The sequence below is a fragment of the Pleurodeles waltl genome, chromosome 4_2 (genome assembly GCF_031143425.1).
Source record: "Pleurodeles waltl isolate 20211129_DDA chromosome 4_2, aPleWal1.hap1.20221129, whole genome shotgun sequence".
NCBI classification, from domain to species: Eukaryota; Metazoa; Chordata; class Amphibia; order Caudata; family Salamandridae; genus Pleurodeles; species Pleurodeles waltl.
The window spans coordinates 689,671,997-689,688,891 of NC_090443.1; the positions used below are offsets into that span (position 1 = coordinate 689,671,997).

General features: G+C 44.8%; 1 protein-coding gene across 6 annotated transcripts in view; it reads left to right on the top strand.

Annotated features, from left to right (window-relative positions):
* The window catches only part of SSX2IP (SSX family member 2 interacting protein), a 415,768-nt gene that overhangs the window by 296,642 nt on the left and 102,231 nt on the right, over positions 1-16,895 (top strand). The gene's annotated exons all lie outside the window — the stretch shown is intronic.

Here is a 16,895-nt window from a genome sequence, read left to right on the forward strand (position 1 = left end):
GGGGCTGCGCCCCTAGCCTTTTCTGGCGTGATATGTCATATTAAACATGTAATCTGCAGCTCAAATAAACGTGTACCTTTTATCACTGAAACTGCTGGATACTGGATGGGTGAGGCAATGTGTGTTTGTTTGAATGTGTTTGCAGGGCTTGACAGAGTGGCTGAGAAAATGTGGGTGTCTGTGTATAAGAGTTGTGTGAATGACAGTGGATGACAATGTGGATGAGTAAATAGGTAGGTGACCAAAGGCAGTGGGTGAGTAGGTGAATGGAAATACGTGGGTAGTGAGGCTCTCTCACAAGGTGCAATTCCGTCTTGTATTTGTGCCCCACCACTGCTTTCAGTCACCAGCCACCACTGGCAGTGAGGCAGCTCACTTGTTGCCATCCCCTTCTTTGGATACAACTTATTATTTGACCTTACAAAATGCTAGCGGCTTAGCCACATTTCTTGAAATTAAGATGCGGTCACCTGGGGCCAGGTGCTTCGGAAGTAGCGTACTTCCATATAATTATTTAGAAAGGTGTGGTAGTTGACATTGCTGCTGCCATCAGTAAAGTTTAAAATCTTGACGGAGGTTTCTGCAGCCGGCAAGTGCTACATCAGACTCTGCTGCCATTTCATGAGGCATTACTTGACTTGTAAAGATGACTTGGGACAAGCTCACATCGGCCTATACCATACACTGTTTGAATGCCTTGGCCTGCACCCAGAGAACCAGGTTTTTTTTTCAGTTCACTCATCACAAGAACGCCTTGTGGTGCAAGCAGCCTCATGCACTAAACTAAACACTGGACCTTTCGCAGCAGCCCCACCAGGCAAATAATTGAATAAGATGGCTGTTGTAGGCAAAAAGGTATTTTCTACAGGAAGTTTGGCACTCCAGTCTTTGATTGCCTCTCACCTGCTAGCCAGATAGAAAGAAAAGATGTGGGATATGGCTGTCATGGTAGTGCTAAAACTGTTGACCACCTCCGAAATACCTTTACAGTGGTGGTGAAAAATAGCCAGGGTGACCTTGGCCAGATCATTAAACCGTGCCTGGTCATGGTGGATTCAGTGACCAGGGCCATGGGCTTTTCTGTGACCCTGCCTGGGAATGTGCATGGTATGGGTCAGTTGGATTTTTCAGTTATGTGAAAGCAGCATTGCTAAACATACTATTTGATAAGACTCCTCTCTTCGGAGATAAAGTTGATGCTACATTGGAGGGGTTTAAAGCTGGGACAGCAACAGACAGCTCTTTGGGCCTTCAGTCACCATTCCAGTACCATAGACCATTTCAGAAGTTAAGAACTCCTCAAGAGGTTTCAATTCCTGCCAGCCCACTCAACCGGTCAAACAACAATACCAGCTGCTTCGCCAATACAGAGTCTGGGGAAAAATTTAGCCAAGCAGCCCCTCGCTCTATCTCACCCTACCTGGAAAGTCTCCTTCAATTCCCTATGAAGGAAAATGTGCAGCCAGTTGCAGGATGGATATCTTCCTTTCCACAGGCCAGAAGGGCATAGCACCAGATGGTTAGCTCCTCAGATTGTAGAAATCTGGCATCCCCTACCATTCAACAAGCTTCTTCCTAGATCTCCACCTGCTCCCCTCTCCTCCCCCCCCCCCCCCCATTAGGTCAGTAGATAATCTAGCCAAAGGGATGTATTCTTGGTACTGATGCCTGAACTGGTGGTTGGTGGAGGAGCCCCTGTCACAATGCATGTGCTTTCACCCTCCTCCATGTGTCACCCCGATAGTGACTGACTCATCCACGCTGGGGTGCTGTGGACCTTAAGAGGAACTGGAAATCAGATCACTTTGGTGGACAAAAAGTGTTCCATATGAACCAACTATGGGAGGTTTGCTTAGCCACAAAAGCACTGCTACTTTCCCTTTACATTCTGTCAATCCAGATCTTGGCAAACAAGATGACTGCAATGTGGATTATTAACAAGCAGGGTGGGGGTGGTGACTCACCTTTTTATCGGGAAGCTTACAGGCTCTGGCCATGAGCACAACAGTACAGAATCTGGCTAATCATAAACCATCTGGCCAGTTCTGTTTACACCAGGGCGAACAGGTGCAGTCTTCCACCTCTGGCCTGCCATGAGTGGAATCTTCCCCCACATCTTTTTCCAGTCCTCCCTGATGGATATACCCTTCCATGGGACTCTTCAGGAATAAGGCGGATTCCTCTTTAAAGTGTTTTGAGGAGCCCAGGGCTACTGCACGCTCCTTCAGTCTTTCTGCCCGTCCTCACTAACCACAACAGTTTCACTGCTCCTTTCATGGCATTGCCCTCAGTGCCCCCCTACTGCCAGTCTGTCCAGCTTCCACAGGCAACTCAGCAATTTCACTGTTGAGGCTGTGGAGCCCATTGCCCCTGAAGCCAAGTTCAACAAACTACTCAATCTGTCACCCCCACCTGTCAATCCCCTTGAGTGTTCCCTTACAGGAGAACAGCCACCCAGTGGATGCTAGAGTTCATTGTTTTTGTTCTGGCTGGCAAGTAATTATTTTAGACCGGTGGGTTCTGCAGATTGTTTGTAAGCACTATTCCTTACCCTTCCTTTCTTCCTTACTCACCATTCACTGTCCACCCAGTAACTCGCGGAGGTCCACCTCTCCATTTTGCAGATTGAAATGCAAGCTCTTTTCGCCACAGGAGGCTACTGAGAGGGTGCCTAAGGTTGGCTGGAGCACCAAGGAATGTTCCTGGTTGTGAACCACTTGGCAGGATCTTTTTTAATGCCAGGGTGGTCGAGCCCCTCTGCTGGTCCTTAGTGGCTCACAAGTGGCAATTACACTGGGAAGTGGTGAGAGAGCTTCTCCGTTATTGAGAACCTTTTCTAGATCTGTATGCCACTGCTGACAGCACGCAGTGTCAGCACTTCACATTAGAGGTTCTAAGGCATCTCTCGCTCAGGTGTGTCTTCCACCTTGCGTGGAACTTGGGACTTCTGTATGGCTTTCCAACTGTGCTACTGCAAAGTGTTCTCAAGAAGATCAGGAACAACAAGGCCCAAGTAGTCATGGTGGTTCAGGATTAGACAGTTTGGTGTCCAGAACTCCTTGGCTCGAGGAATGTCCTCCGATCAGGCTGTCCCTCCGGGTGGATCTGCTGTCACAGCAACAGGGCAGGGTTCTTCACCAAATCCTTTTCAGTGTTCACCTTCATGCTTGGAGATTGAGTAACAGTTCAAATCCTTTTGGCCTTCATCCAGAGCTCGTTGAAATCGTGGTAGCTAGGAGTCCCTTGACAAACTGTATACCCCTGTTGTTGGAACAAATTTGTGGACTGATATAGCACACTCCAGATTAATCCCCCTACAGGTCAAATTATCTAATGCTCTGTTTTTGTCTCTTGCCCAACCAGGTTTTGCTTTAGGCACAGTTAAAGATTCTTTCAGTTCTTTTGGCCTTCTTGTTTAAGTCATCAGATGTGTTGCGATTTTTGAAAGGGCTTCAACATGCGTTCCACCTTAATCGTTGGTGATGCCCCAATGGGACCTCATTTGATGCACACTCCATTCAACAGTTTCACAGTGGCCCTTTATGGCTACTTACTATCAAGACTCTGTTCCTCATCACTACATCTTGTCAGTGAGCTTCAGGCTTCTTGTATAATCTACCATATACCGCCACCTACCCAGTCAAACTGGTTTTGCTGACACAAGATTCTGTTCTGACAAAAATTGTGATGCTGTTTTTCCATCATGCTGCCAGCATTCTGTGCTCTGCCTCACCTGTCGGAGGAGAGACCTCATCGTTTGGACTCAAATAGAATGTGGAATTTCTACATTGATCATACCTAAGAATCACAGTGTGGATGATCAACCTGTTTGTGGGGGTCCTTTGCTGCAAAAAAGGGAAAGCGGTGCAGAAGAGAGCTCATCTCATGCTGGATCGTGCTCTGCATTTAAATCTGCTACACACTGGCTAAAATAACTCTTACAGAAGGATTGTGTGCTAATTCTACCAGGACCAAAGCTGCTACGACTGCGTTAGCTCAGAGTCTCTGTCCTACATGTGTGCCAGGCCGCTACATGTGTCCCTCCACACTTTCTCCAAGCACTATTGTCCAGCCAGCCAGGTTTGCTAGGAGGAACTCTTTGCCTGCTCGGTCCTGCAGGACATTCAAGCTTGAGGCCATTCACAGACCTGCCTCTAATAGGTACTGCATGGTTATGTATATAACAGGTGAGGAATCTGCGGCTAGTAGTCTCTGAGAAGAAAAACGTAAATACCTTGGGTCCTGAAACCTGATTGCTAGCAAACACTGCTCACACCAGGTTCTAGTGCAAGCGATTTTTATTCCCTCCATCCTCAGTCAACTGAAACATGTTTGTGTACCTATATTTTGCCAATGTTCTCTGTTTCTGAGCTTGTATGAACATTTAGAAGTGCATGTTAGGCACAGGGATGCAGCATTGGAAAGGAGTCGCCTAAGTCCCTCCCCCACACTCCTTCACACCCATGGCCAGTTTAAGACTTTGTTTAGTTGCACATCCACCTACTGTGAAGTACCGAAAGAATTGAAAGTGCTAAACAAACAGTGTTGTTGGGCCTATGGCCATTTAAACACAGTCTACTATCCTAGTCAGTGGCTGTTACTTGGATAAACTCTCCTTGCCAAAGCTGGACTCAGAATGTTCAGCATTGACATAAACCCCATCTCCATTTAGATGTTTTGTGTTGGTCAACCCCTTGACCACAGTTTTAGATCATGTTTTCCTTTCCTCAGACCACTGCTGTAACTGGTTTGAGGTCAAAATCCTCTTGCTCCAATGAGGGTATGCAAATTAAAACATAAAATTGCTAATTTACCATGGCTGATACACAGGAAGTGTCGTAGTTTGGACACTTGCTCTGAGCAAGACTCCTGGTCTCAGGATGACAGTACTTTCGTTCGTAGGTGACTAGGTCTCTTCCTACAACTATTTGTAACTGTTGTCCAAATCTTACCGGCTTACTAGCAGTACCTCACCGAAAACACAATAGTAAAAGGTGATTTGTAGCAGTCGCTTACGCATGGACTCAAAATACAATATCTCAGGGTTGTCGTGGTTAAACAGAAATTACCCTTTTCTCACAGATTTATAATGTCTCATACAAACAAAGGCAATAACACAGATGCAGTAAAGTTATAATAGTTTTTATTCAACATAACTGCAATTTGTGATAAGTTGCATGAACTGCAATGATTAGGATAATGAATATACCAAGCAACAGTATAGTAAAGAGGAGAGTCATTGTTATAAAGACCCCCACCATTATGCAATATAAGATATAAAAATATATGTATATGTAAAAGATGGAATAAACCCTAATACCCTAAGGAGAGTATGTCTAACCTTCTACCTAAAAAGGAAGAGCTGGGTTTGTTAAACCTAATCTGCCAAAACCGTGTCCATGAGAGGAGCCCCCAACCCTCGTTACCTTGGAATGGGGTCTCTATCTCAGACTCCGCAGGGACACGAAGACTGGATCAGTGTCAAGATGACTGCAGCATCGGTATCAGCGATGGTGGCGATGCCCTCTGGTCGGAATCCCTCTGATTATCTGTCTAAAAGTGTGTTGTATTTATACAGATCTACAAGGTCCCCTGTCATAAGTGTTATTCATAACAATAGATAACAGGCATGCTTGGGACGGCAATTAATATCAACAATCCCTCGAAAGTATAGAGAGGGAAAATCCCTAAGTGTGAATGCCTACTGTATGTTTGTCTTTCGTGCTTGATCTTGACGCCTTGGCGCAGTGACACTGATAATAGAACCCATAACAAGTGGCCTAACTATAAACAAGGCCGCCATTTTAAAGGAAATAAATAATTAAATGGACTAAGCCAGAGCAAGCTAAGTAGGTTAAAAGTCACTGGGTGACGGGGGCACGAGTTTACAAGCCTACGGCTAAGCTAACTCCTGTTAACCCGTTAAAACAAACTAGGATTCACTACACCCTCCCCATTGCCGTAACAGGTATGATGAAGGTAAAGAAAACCCAATCGCTAAAAAGCTGCTACTGAACTAAAAAGCCAAAAAACTTAACGAAAAAAATAAATGCTATGTTATAAAATTCGTTTCTTAAACATTCCAGAGACTTTAATATCAACCATGACAAGTACAGCAAACTTTTAGTATAATTGCTTCTTTTATTAGAATCGGGAACTGGCAAGCTAATTCATCAAATTATGTGCTATATGCAGGATCTTGAAGAATGTCATCGAAGTCACCATTCAAGGATCTCAAAAATGAGTCAACATCGTCTGAAGTGAAATTGAGAGCTCGGCGGACAAACGGATCCACAGAGCAGAAGTGAGCCATATTCATCGGTGCATCGACACTCGCTGCAGCGTCCTCATCCATGTTAGTTTGTATAACAGAAGGCTCATAGGTGGCCTCGCGGAGCAACCTGAGTCTCAAGGGGCATGACCGTGTATGAACCCTCATCGGGGACATCAGCAGTTCGTGGTCCACAGGAGATGTCGGTGCAACAGCAAGACAGACCATAGGCAGATGTTCAAAGAGACACCATATGCAGCGGAACACCGGTTGTACACACCATAGTAGAGGCCGGAATGACAATGACCAGTCAAACTCTAGTTCCACCAGCAAAGGTGTACCGAAGATCCGAACCATGCGTTCACGGCACAGCGGGGTTGACGGGAGCGGCTCCATTGCTCTGTGTCGCTGGAAAGAAACAACCACCGCGAATCAGAAAATATAGCAGCAGTAGTCCGCCAATTAAAGCCAAAATAATTGGAAAGCCACCAAAAACACTGGAAAAGAGTGAATGGATGGCTGATGGGATGACTCCGAAGACAGTCTGGAAGATGGACACGAAACCAGACCCGACAGCCTTAAAGAAATGAACAATCCCAGTGGTGCTTGAAGCATTGAATATTCTCGATACCAACTCTCCAAAGTGTAAGGGGAAATCGGTATTTAAAAGGGATTGTATCTCGGCTGATGATCTCGCAACCTGGAGAGCATACGTCTCCTTTGCGGATGTCAAGGCGACCTGTTTTTGAAACAATAGCGCCTTCAGTCTACTCAACTTGACATAGTTCACATTAATAGTATCAATGTGGGGCCACATTTCAGATACTTGTATCTCTCGTGTGGGGGGAAACAAAACATGGCCACAACACGTAACGACCTTCGTGACTGAGATTGCGTAGGGAATGCCAGGTCGCAAGCCGCAACAGCTGTCATCGCTCAGAAGAACATAACTCCCATTAGAAAGAACATGAAACACTGAACGAATCAAGGGGACGGGAGTACCCTTCAGAAAACAGGCCAAATTTGCGACCCCCGCATTGCAAAGACCGTGAAGAGACACCTGTTTGCATATCATGGAATGACGAACATTAGTCTCACATTCACTTCCGCTAAGAAAGACCTCTTGTTCGCCGTTCAGACATCGATACTCAAAGGGCAACTCCCACTCTTCCTTAATAAAGCTATCTCCTAGCCGTTCATATCGTCCCACTGCAAGCTGTTTCAGGCAGCTCGAGAAACGAAATGTTGAAAACGGTAAATTAATAATGCCGTGTAAGAGCCAGATAGTTGAAGGACTCTCTGCTACCGTGAAGGGCAACTTATCTAATTTTTCTACTTGAAGCAAGGTGAAACGAGCCTCTCTTTTAGCCATTGTCACTTGTTCCCCGGAAAAATTAAAAGCAGCGAATAGTTCACTCCCATTAAGGTATTTCCATGGAATGTGGCCACTTTTCAGCGTCTGCAATGCCCAACTCAGCTGCATGATGGAACGCAGCTGTGTTTGCCCATGATACAAACGAGACAAATCAGTCTGAGTGATATCAATAGCAGATGACACTATATTCGACAGGGAATACATCCTGTTGGAAAGTGTGTTCATGCCATTGTCAACAACAGCTAATGTATTTTCCAAATTCTCTTTATCAAGTTGCCGTAAACGTGCAGCAGCCTCAATTTGAGAAAGTTTCCAAATTTCATTATACATGGCATATAAAAAAACGTTTCGCGCGTTGCTTTCTAGGACCTAATAGGAAATCTTGTAGGTCTATACTGTCAGAAAGAGTATTCAGGTGTTGTTTCACCGCTGTTAAGGTGTTCGTTTGTACCCATTGTTGGCACAGCTTGCCCACACTGTAAGTTGTAATTATACCTGCATGCTGACCTGACAAAAAGCGAGGGTCTGGTCTATGAATGGAAAAAACCCCTGAAGAGTTCAAAAAACGCCTTTGACACTCATCAGTATCGGTGGACCATACCAACCATCCCCCGGGACCGGAAAGTGAAGAATTATAGTCACGACCCTTAACTAATGCATCTAGCCTATCCTCAGAAACATTTAGAAAGTGTTGCCAATCTTTAAATTTTGTCGGTGTAGGGATACTGGGCGTGTTTCGATCCTTTATTTTAGCCCATCCCAGACATGATGTCTGCTCAACAGTGTCATTTAAAAAAATCATTTGCACAGGAATTAAGCAAGCTCGAAACAAAGCCTCCCTACACTGTATCTGCCAATCTTGCGTCCCCCATACACTCTTCAAATCGATAGTGTTCTTCCAATATTCATAACCCTCAATTGAAAGTCGGGAAACAAAGGGATCTGAATAAATCAGTTTGGTATCTGTTAGCAACAGTTTTTTAATGCGTGTCTCAGGTAATTTAAAATAATATGATTCAGCTCTCGTTGTGTCATGCCCAGAAAAGTATGTGAATTTGTCACTGTAATACTGTGGACTCCCCACCCGTGGTGTTGAACAATGTTCCCATTGTGTGTAGTTAAAAAGAGGCCTATATCTAGTTGCACGGTGCAGGTAGTGATGTCCCCAATTATTATAGCAGAACATTTCACCATAATTCATTGTAAAATCATATACATCATCACTTCCAAAAGCGGAGTAGTCCTTAATTTCATTTAGCATGGAATCCACTGTTTGGACATCCCAATCATCAGAGACAACATTAGGTGTAATAACATCAGACATAGAAATTTTGAACACGTATGGTATTTGAATTATCTCTGTAGGCCAGTATATATCGAACGGAACTTTGTCCCAAACAATCCCATCAGAAATTGGAATAGCTGTAATATTGACAGGGGACAAATCACGTCGGACCTTATGTGATGAATGATGCAGTGTTAAAATTACATCAACAGGCTCCACTGAGGAGCGATCAGCAATATAGTGACCATTAATTAGTAAAAAAAAAACAGTCACAAAACCAATCCATAAAAACAATGTAAAAAATGTCAAACAGAACCAGAGATAGTTCCATGGATATATCAAATAGTTCTTTTTAAGCCATTGATAGAACTTGCTACCTCTGGAAAGTTTGTCAGTCTCAGTTGAGGATGAATCTGAAGAAAAATCATCATTGTCCACAAAATAGCCAGAGGAAGTCTCCCCAAACAGAGGACTCATCGAATTCCCATCCACCTTTCTAGGAGGTTCATGATAGATGACGTTACCAGTCGTGGAAGTGTTCGTGTAAAATGCAGCCAAATCCTGTAGCGGTGTGTTCTCCGAAGTTGTTACAGGAACCAACAAAAGTTAATTTTCTGCCCTCCCCATGGTCGAGGAAGTGTCTGGAACAGCAGCTGACATAGTTGTATAGTCAGTAGTAGCGATGGTCATCCTACTATGTAGAGGGATGTCCTGTTGGGTAGTGAGAGGGGATCGGGAACTACCCAAGGGACCTCCTGGTCTACTGTGAAGAATCGGCCACATGGTGTAATTTGATGTCATCAATGGAGATGAATCTGTTTGATTTGGAACCAGACAATGGCGGAAGGATGACAGTCCTGGTGCCTTGTATCCCCAAGACCGGTACAGGTGCTCTGTATGCCGGACCAAACTCTTTTCTCACAGCGATCTTCTCACGAACCAGATCCCCAACGTTAGGAATCCAGCCAGTCGAAGTTTTCGCCAAATCCCTTATTCCCAAGGTGGCAGCGCTTGCAGATGATTTATCATCACGGAGTTGTTGAAGCTCCTGTAAAACAGCGAGACGTTCTTTTATGTCAAATGGTGTTTCTGCTGCCACCATACCAGGGGCATCAAGATCGGGAACATACATAGTTGTCCCAAAGAGAACCTCATATGGAGACTTGCCTCTCAAGGACCGTCTTGGCAGATTGTTCAGTGCTCTCTGGACCCCATATAGGTGATGTAACCAACTACGGCCTGAACCTAATACTCGAGCTGTTAAGGACTGCTTTAGATCACGATTCCGCCTCTCCACGACCGAATTTCCCTCGGGATGGTATGGTGAGGAGTAATGGAGTTCAGCACCTATCGTCCTCATGGTGTCCCTGAAAGCCTTAGAGGCAAATGCAGGGCCCTGGTCCGAATGGAATGCTGCAACCGCATATGTACCGATAAAGATCAGCAAATCTTTTATAACAGTCCGGGCGTCAGCCGACCGATGTGGCCATACCCACAGGAATCTAGAACAGGAATCTACAGCCACTAAAATGTATTTGTATGCACCATCAGGTTGCAAAGGACCACAATTGTCCAGGTACACACAATGGAGTGGTTTGTCTGACACTAAGAGAGATGTCTGCGGAGGGCGTCTGATAGTCGAGCCCTTAATCTGCTGACAAATGTCACAGCAAAGGACATACTGTTTAGTCCGTCTGCATAGACCAGGCCACCAGTACCGTTGTTGTAGAATGGTGATAGTGGCCTGTATACCAGCATGTGCAGAAGCGACACCCTCATGTGCAGCTGTAATTAATTCCAACCTTTGGTCTTCATTTTGGATCACTCGATCACCAACATCAGGAATTGTTGCAAAAGCAACATTCTGTGCACTGATATGATATGTGTAGTTCGTAGGGTATCCTTTCGGAAGGGGCTTGCCTGCAGCCGAGGCTTTCACGGCAATCAGTATTTCATTATCCAACCTCGTCTTAGAACGAGTCACTGCAGCCACAGAAGCCGTAGCTACTGAAGCTTTGGCTGCTTCGTCAGCCAATGTATTACCGGCAACATGTATTCCTACGCGTTGGTGTCCCAATGTATGAACTACATGGACACATGGCAGCTTATCCTTAAGATCAGCCACCCTTCCCCACAATATTTTGTGTTTAATGGTGTTCCCTTTAGAATCTCTAAACCCGTTCAGTATCCAATGATTGAGGTATTCATTGTATGACTGGACGCAGTAATACGAATCACAGACGATCAAAGTCTGCGTTCCTGGCTCTGAATGTTCGAGCGCTAGAAGAAGAGCCTTAAGCTCGGCCAACTGGGCTGTGCAGTCCCCTAAGGTCTGAGTGTACGTGTTATGAGGATGAAAAACTCCGTCTTCCATTACCCCGCACACGGCTGCGCAAGCTGCCGAGTATTGATGTTTAGTACCCACAGCCGGTTGTGCCGATCCGTCAGTGTAAATGACGGTATCATAACTGTCTATTGGCAATATGTGTAAGGGAGCGGGGTACTCCTGTTCATACTGGAGAAATTCTTGTGTCTGAAGTCTGGGGTCAAACACATAATCAACATCAGTGGCGGTCAGAGATGTTGCCCATTGAATCCAGCGTGGATGCAATGCCTTAGCGTTAGGAACGCTCGCTTTAGTGACAGCCTCTAAGGCCGGAACCGGGGAGACAACAACAATGCGTTTTCCCTGGGCAAGCGGTCTCTCCTTTATGACGGCAATCTGTACTGCCGTCAGAATTTTTTCAGTAGGAGCAAAACGTTTTTCTGCATTGGAGTACAAATGTGATTTGTATGCTATTGCCACTGTGTCACCCTCATTAAAGGTGACATAGGTAAATCCTAGGGCACCAGCTATTATTCTGATGACCAAATTTGTCTTATTGTCCCGTGTGTACAAGTGTCTAGCTTCTAGCATGTCTCGTTGTATGTCCCTTAGGATGTGTTTGTGTTCAATTGTCCATTGCCTGCCAGAATAATTGGGCTGAATTAAGTTATATAGTGGTTTTATGCGTTCAGCATAATCTGGAATATATGTCTGCCAAAATTAAAGAAACCCAGTAATGACTGCAATTTCTTAAGCGTGTTTGGAGGCTGTAGCTGAGCACACTTCTCTAGGAAGTGCGGGGCCAGGCTCTTCCCCTCGTTTGATAGTTCATATCCTAGGAACAATACACTAAGAAATGCTATCTTGCTTTTCTTAAAATTAAATTTATACCCGAAGGTGGCAAATCCCAAAATTATCCGCTCGACCCTGGCAAAATGAATGTCAAGGGTGTCATCAGTGAGATAGATATCATCCACATATGATAATGCCTCGGAATCAAGCTCCTGTAAGATCGATGTGACACGGGCCGAAAACAGTCCTGGGCTGTTTTGATAGCCTTGGGGTAAACGACAAAAGCGTTTCTGAGAACCATAGGAAAATGCACTTGGGTCTCTACTTTCATGTGCTAAATTCTGGCAGAAAAAACCATTAGATATATCCAATGTAGTTTTGTATTTTCTACGCACTATATTATTAATTAGCGCTGTGCGAATTTTGTATAGCATAAGTGCGTGCATGACTATTCAAGTGCCTATAATCAACCACTATTCTATATGAATGATCAGGCTTCGCAACGGGAAATAGCGGATTATTCATTGCTGATGTACAGGGCTCAATATCTCCCTGGTATTCAAGTTGTGACAGTATCTCCGTCACTGGAGCTTTTGCTTCATGTTTAACAGGGTATTGTGGCTGCGGGTGTGGTGTAGACCGAACGGGAATAACATGGCAAGGAGAGTCCTTGTCCCATCCTACATGATTACGGTATAATGCAGGTGCCTGCGCTAAAGCCCATTCAGCAGCTAATGCTCGTTTGTCTGTCTCCGGAACAAGATCGGAGAAAGAAGGCAAAATGACATCTTCCCCATGTGGGAGCATGCGGACATGTTCAGGTGGCCAGTCTCTCTCGGCCAACAGGATATCACTAGTAAGTTCATCCCAGAATATTACACTAATAATGCGTTCCACATCTCCCTCTATCTGAATTGTTAAATCAAAAACCCGATCGGGTGGAAGTACGCGGCCATCCGCCATTTCAACTGCAATGTAATCGCTAGTTGCTGTCGCATCCAGATCTCTCAGATTCTGGCGACATATCGTGACCTCTGCCGCGCTTTCCAACAGAGTCACTGCCCACTTCTTGTTCCTCAACAGTTTTCTCAATACTACTGGCATTTTTAATGGTCAGCGCAGCCACTTTTTTCTTTTTAAATTGTGGCTTTTGTTGAGGAGTCTTTTCTTCTTTTTTAACAGTAGACTGTGGCGAGTCTTTCTTTTCTTTCACGTATTCCGTACGTCGATCTTGACGGCCCCCTCTCTCGCTACGTCTATCCGGTGCGTCCTGAAAGGAACGAGAAGGACGTGAATCAGTATATCTGTCTGGAGTTCTAATGTTATCCCTATTTCTGAGATTATATCTCCTTTCGTAGTACTCCGGATGAGGAGAATCAGCTCTTTTAGTTCTCCTATCCTTGAAATCTTTGTTTTTCCCAGCGCTTCTTAGAGCCCTCTTGTGCCTGCTTCGTACCTTCCTTATGGGTGGTACTTGGTATGTCCAATTTTTTAGGTTTGGCTCCCAGCCCATCCTGTCCTATACTAGTATAGGTATCAGAGATTATTTTTGGTAGCTGTCTCTCTTGTTCCTGGTGTGGAGTTTCCCGGAGACGCTGGCGTATCGCCAGTGCTACTGCTTCCCCTTTAATATTACTCAATATTATCGAGGAGACGGCGTCAAAATTACGCATCCATTTCATCCCCAGATCTAGGGCTGGTGCAGCCCCATGCTCATTTTGTATTTGTTTCAATACTTCCGGCAAATTGGCCAGTGTAGGGGTACCATGCGTGGTAGTATAAACAGCAGCGAAGACTACCCCAAGTGGCACATTCATCAACCGAGGGAACCATCCCGAATGGCAAGCACATAGTGAGCAATCTATGTTTCTCCTGTGGCCCCGTATGGGGGAACACAGCTTCCAGCTGATTTGTTTTCTGAGCAATCCAGAACGGTATCCTTTCTCGATCCGAGGGCACTTTACCCATAATGGTATGCACCGTTTGTGGATTAATCCCAGTAGCCAATTGATAACCACCAGCTACTGGCGGTGCTGGACGCGCTGGTGCAGTGTTCAATGTTCGCATTACGAACTGTACTAATCGTCTATATAATGCCACTAATTCATTATATAATATCCTTAAATCTACAAGCAGCATAGTCTGTATGCCTGGGTGAGGTGTATATGTGGCAAACATGGGCCACGTCGGCCCTTCATTACTTAAAGGACCTAGCCTCACCCGCCGCAGTATATGTGGTAGGGCGCCTTCAAACCAGTTTTGATGCTCCTGATATGTGAGCGATATTTCATGATACTGGTATGCTTCGTACCTTACGGGTACGTCCGCAATGTCATAAGTGTGAAACGTGTGCGTTCGTTGGTCAGCCTCAGGAAAGGCAACCCAACAATAAAATGTTTCCGTTTGGTATGCTTCAGTTGCTTCTATAATCAAAGTAACTTCCCCGCCCTCTTCTGTAAGGCCATGCGCTAATAAATGTTGTGTAAGTGCATGTCTAGCATTTGCAGGAATGTCTATGGTATTAGCCATAGTTGTTTTTAGAGAAACGGAACACCAAAATAGGGGAAGTTTTTCCCTTTTGTGAGTTCGAGCTCGAACAACCTACAGCCTAAGCAGGTGTTACCTGTTTGGCTGAGGAGGATTCTCCCAAAGACCACGGACGTCTCCGTATAATGGTACTGAGGGTACCTGTTGTCTGTGAGACAGTGATAGTGAGGGTATCCGTAAATTAGTGCCTAAACACCATCGTTGGTGGCGCCATGTCGTAGTTTGGACTCTTGCTCTGAGCAAGACTGCTGGTCTCAGGATGACAGTACTTTCGTTCGTAGGTGACTAGGCCTCTTCCTACAACTATTTGTAACTGTTGTCCAAACCTTACCGGCTTACTAGCAGTACCTCACAGAAAACACAATAGTAAAAGGTGATTTGTAGCAGTCGCTTACGCATGGACTCAAAATACAATATCTCAGGGTTGTCGTGGTTAAACGGAAATTACCCTTTTCTCACAGATTTATAATGTCTCATACAAACAAAGGCAATAACACAGATGCAGTAAAGTTATAATAGTTTTTATTCAACGTAACTGCAATTTGTGATAAGTTGCATGAACTGCAATGATTAGGATAATGAATATACCAAGCAACAGTATAGTAAAGAGGAGAGTCATTGTTATAAAGACCCCCACCATTATGCAATATAAGATAAAAATATATGTATATGTAAAAGATGGAATAAGCCCTAATACCCTAAGGAGAGTATGTCTAACCTTCTACCTAAAAAGGAAGAGCTGGGTTCGTTAAACCTAATCTGCCAAAACCGTGTCCATGAGAGGAGCCCCCAACCCTCGTTACCTTGGAATGAGGTCTCTATCTCAGACTCCGCAGGGCCACGAAGACTGGATCAGTGTCAAGATGACTGCAGCATCGGTATCAGCGATGGTGGCAATGCCCTCTGGTCGGAATCCCTCTGATTATCTGTCTAAAAGTGTGTTGTATTTATACAGATCTACAAGGTCCCCTGTCATAAGTGTTATTCATAACAATAGATAACAGGCATGCTTGGGACGGCAATTAATATCAACAATCCCTCGAAAGTATAGAGAGGGAAAATCCCTAAGTGTGAATGCCTACTGTATGTTTGTCTTTCGTGCTTGATCTTGACGCCTTGGCGCAGTGACACTGATAATAGAACCCATAACAAGTGGCCTAACTATAAACAAGGCCGCCATTTTAAAGGAAATAAATAATTAAATGGACTAAGCCAGAGCAAGCTAAGTAGGTTAAAAGTCACTGGGTGACGGGGGCACGAGTTTACAAGCCTACGGCTAAGCTAACTCCTGTTAACCCGTTAAAACAAATTAGGATTCACTACAGAAGGAGGAAGAGAGGAGAGCGGCACATGCAGAAAAGGGGAGTCAGCACTTGCTTTCATTAATATTATCCTGATGGAGCACCCTACTAATTGAGAGGTGCAGAAATACAGGGGAAACCGCAATACTAGAGTATCTCAACACTCCTAAATCTCAGCTTTTTCCATACTACTTCCACATTCAGCGGGTATCGGGGGACCTGACATAATACACTGCATAATTATATGGGAGCAACAGAAGGCAATCTGCCTAGCAACTAGTGAAATGCTAGCTTCAATCCTCTCACAGACATGCTGGGAAGATAACCATGATTAAAGGTCTGAAATCTGAGCAGTTCTTTGCAAAAGCAAAGGTCCTCATAGCAGAAAATGGAGCAACTTAAATGTAGTTCTGAGGTGAATGGGGGAAGTTCTGGGCATGGTTGACACTCCTTCACTCATCAAGAGAAGGGCTTTACCTTAATCCTAATTTATATTCCCTACTTCTTCAGAGACTACAAGTGTTGTAACAAAGGCCCCCACAACCCCTGCAGTAGGGGTGGGCCCCCTCAGCACAGTACACTCTGCATAGGCAGCAGGCCCCTGACTGGGTCTGGGGGTTGGGGGGAGGGGGTTGGCCAAGGTATTTTGAAGGGGGGCCCCCTTAAGTTTCCTTACGCTACTGAGAATGACAGTCAAGCTTACCTGCCTTTGGTTTAGTACTTCCCTTTCTCCTGTCAGCAAGTGAACTCATAATTGGCTCACAGGTCAGCTTATATGCAGAAACCGTTTCAATTAGCAACAAACCAAGTAGCCACTTGGGCTTAAAGTTACACTGGCAGTTCTGGAGGAATCCAATCAAGGCCACATGCATCTTAGTAAAGTGATAGCACATGTCTTTATAAACTAGTTTTCCAAAATGTAGAGTCACTCCTCTTCCCTTGATAATGACAAGCATCCCTGATGACTGGGAAAGATGCAATCACTTGTGCTTTCAATC